The sequence below is a fragment of the Schistocerca americana genome, chromosome 5 (assembly GCF_021461395.2).
Source record: "Schistocerca americana isolate TAMUIC-IGC-003095 chromosome 5, iqSchAmer2.1, whole genome shotgun sequence".
Taxonomy (NCBI): domain Eukaryota; kingdom Metazoa; phylum Arthropoda; class Insecta; order Orthoptera; family Acrididae; genus Schistocerca; species Schistocerca americana.
In genome coordinates, this window is record NC_060123.1 from 753,909,017 (window position 1) to 753,912,026 (window position 3,010).

Below are 3,010 nucleotides of genomic sequence, written 5' to 3' on the forward strand. Positions count from 1 at the left end.
CTTCACATTGACGATGAAACACAGAAATGGCATCGGAATTAAATACAAAAGGCACAATGCCGCCTTAAGTACAAGAATAGAGACTCTTCTTACAGTCGGTACTTTGAGCATTCACTGTGATACCAGTATTAGTTTCCGCTACACCTCTGCAGGTTCAGTTTATTCCTTGGACCTTTACATTGACGATGAAATACAGAAATGGCATCAGAATTAAATACAAAAGGCACAATGCCGCCATAAGTACAAGAATAGATACTCTTCTTACAGTCGGTGCTTTGAGCATTCCCTGTGAGACCAGTATTAGTTTCCGATACACCACTGCAGGTTCAATGTATTCCTTGGACCTTCACATTGACGATGATGCACAGAAATGGCATCGGGATTAAATACAAAAGGCACAATGCCGCCTTAAGTGCAAGAATAAAGACATTTCTTACAGTCGGTGCTTTGAGCATTCCCTGTGAGACCAGTATTAGTTTCCGATACACCACTGCAGGTTCAATGTATTCCATGGACCTTCAAATTGACGATGAAACGCAGAAATCGCATCGGAATCAAATACAAAAGGCACAATACCGCCCTAAGTACAAGAGTAGATACTCTTCTTACAGTCGGTGCTTTGAGCATTCCCTGTGAGACCAGTAATAGTATCCAATACACCACTGCAGGTTCAATCTATTCCTTGGACATACACATTGACGATGAAACACTGAAATTACATCGGAATTAAATACAAAAGGCACAATGCCGCCTTAAGTACAAGAATAGAGACTCTTCTTACAGTCGGTGCTTTGAGCATTCCCTGTGAGACCAGTATTAGTTTCCGCTACACCTCTGCAGGTTCAGTTTATTCCTTGGACCTTCACATTGACGATGAAACACAGAAATGGCATCGGAATTAAATACAAAAGGCACAATGCCGCCTTAAGTACAAGAATAGAGACTCTTCTTACAGTCGGTGCTTTGAGCTTTTCCTGTGAGACCAGTATTAGTTTCCGATACACCACTTCAGGTTCAATGTATTCCTTGGACCTTCACATTGACGATGAAACACAGAAATGGCATCGGAATTAAATCCAAAACGCACAATGCCGCCTTAAGTACAACAATAGAGACTCTTCTTACAGTCGGTGCTTTGAGCATTCCCTGTGAGACCAGTATTAGTTTCCGATACACCACTGGAGGTTCAATGAATTCCTTGGACATTCACATTGACGATGAAAAACTGAAATTGCATCGGAATTAAATACAAAAGGCACAATGCCGCCTTAAGTACAAGAATACAGACTCTACTTACAGTCGGTGCTTTGAGCATTCCCTGTGAGACCAGTATTAGTTTCCGATACACCACTGCAGGTTCAATGTATTCCTTGGACCTTCACATTGACGATGAAACACAGAAATCGCATCGGAATTAAATACATAAGGCACAATGCCGCCTTAAGTACAAGAATAGAGACTCTTCTTACAGTCGGTGCTTTGAGCATTCACTGTGATACCAGTATTAGTTTCCGCTACACCTCTGCAGGTTCAGTTTATTCCTTGGACCTTCACATTGACGATGAAACACAGAAATGGCATCGGAATTAAATACAAAAGGCACAATGCCGCCATAAGTACAAGAATAGATACTCCTCTTACAGTCGGTGCTCTGAGCATTCCCTGTGAGACCAGTATTAGTTTCCGATACACCACTGCAGGTTCAATGTATTCCTTGGACCTTCACATTGACGACGAAACACAGAAATCGCATCGGAATTAAATCCAAAACGCACAATGCCGCCTTAAGTACAAGAATACAGACTCTACTTACAGTCGGTGCTTTGAGCATTCCCTGTGAGACCAGTATTAGTTTCCGATACACCACTGCAGGTACAATGTATTCCTTGGAACTTCACATTGACGATGAAACACAGAAATCGCATCGGAATCAAATACAAAAGGCACAACGAAGCCTTAAGTACAAGAATAGAGACTCTTCTTACAGTCGGTGCTTTGAGCATTAGCAGTGAGACCAGTATTAGTTTCCGATACACCACTGCAGGTTTAATGTATTCCTTCGACCTTCAGATTGGCGATGATGCACAGAAATGGCATCGGAATTAAATACAAAAGGCACAATGCCGCCTTAAGTGCAATAATAGAGACTCTTCTTACAGTCGGTGCTTTGAGCATTCCCTGTGAGACCAGTATTAGTTTCCGATACACCACTGCAGGTTCAATGTATTTCATGGACCTTCAAATTGACGATGAAACACAGAAATCGCATCGGAATCAAATACAAAAGGCACAATACCGCCTTAAGTACAAGAGTAGATACTCTTCTTACAGTCGGTGCTTTGAGCATTCCCTGTGAGACCAGTAACAGTATCCGATACACCACTGCAGGTTCAATCTATTCCTTGGACATACACATTGACGATGAAACACTGAAATTACATCGGAATTAAATACAAAAGGCACAATGCCGCCTTAAGTACAAGAATAGAGACTCTTCCTACAGTCGGTGCTTTGAGCATTCCCTGTGAGACCAGTATTAGTTTCCGCTACACCTCAGCAGGTTCAGTTTATTCCTTGGACCTTCACATTGATGATGAAACACAGAAATGGCATCGGAATTAAATACAAAAGGCACAATGCCGCCTTAAGTTCAAGAATAGAGACTCTTCTTACAGTCGGTGCTTTGAGCATTTCCTGTGAGACCAGTATTAGTTTCCGATACACCACTGCAGGTTCAATGTATTCCTTGGACCTTCACATTGACGATGAAACACATAAATGGCATCGGAATTAAATCCAAAACGCACAATGCCGCCTTAAGGAGAAGAATAGAGACTCTTCTTACAGTCGGTGCTTTGAGCATTCCCTGTGAGACCAGTATTAGTTTCCGATACACCACTGGAGGTTCAATGAATTCCTTGGACATTCACATTGACGATGAAAAACTGAAATTACATCGGAATTAAATACAAAAGGCACAATGCCGCCTTAAGTACAAGAATAGAGACTC